Raw genomic sequence first — 224 nt, forward strand, 5'->3', positions numbered from 1 at the left:
AAATACCTATTTACACTATGTTAAAATAGCAGGATTTCTACTATCAAGTATACTAAGTATACTAAATAGTGGCAATTATCTGCACTTCAGTATTGTAGTACATTATAAAACAGTATGCAATAATTGCAATAATAGTGTAAATTATAATTTAAATTTAAATTATTAAATGGATGCCACCTTATTGGTACAATAAAGCCCTCCCTACACCTACCCTAACCCTACCC

At 29.5% G+C, this 224-nt stretch overlaps 1 protein-coding gene across 1 annotated transcript in view; it reads left to right on the forward strand.

Moving 5' to 3' along the window:
• Positions 1–224, forward strand: part of LOC107695249 (long-chain-fatty-acid--CoA ligase ACSBG2-like) — a 23,998-nt gene that overhangs the window by 954 nt on the left and 22,820 nt on the right. The gene's annotated exons all lie outside the window — the stretch shown is intronic.

The sequence above is a fragment of the Sinocyclocheilus anshuiensis genome, unplaced genomic scaffold (assembly GCF_001515605.1).
Source record: "Sinocyclocheilus anshuiensis isolate Anshui unplaced genomic scaffold, SAMN03320099.WGS_v1.1 scaffold122, whole genome shotgun sequence".
Classification (NCBI taxonomy): domain Eukaryota; kingdom Metazoa; phylum Chordata; class Actinopteri; order Cypriniformes; family Cyprinidae; genus Sinocyclocheilus; species Sinocyclocheilus anshuiensis.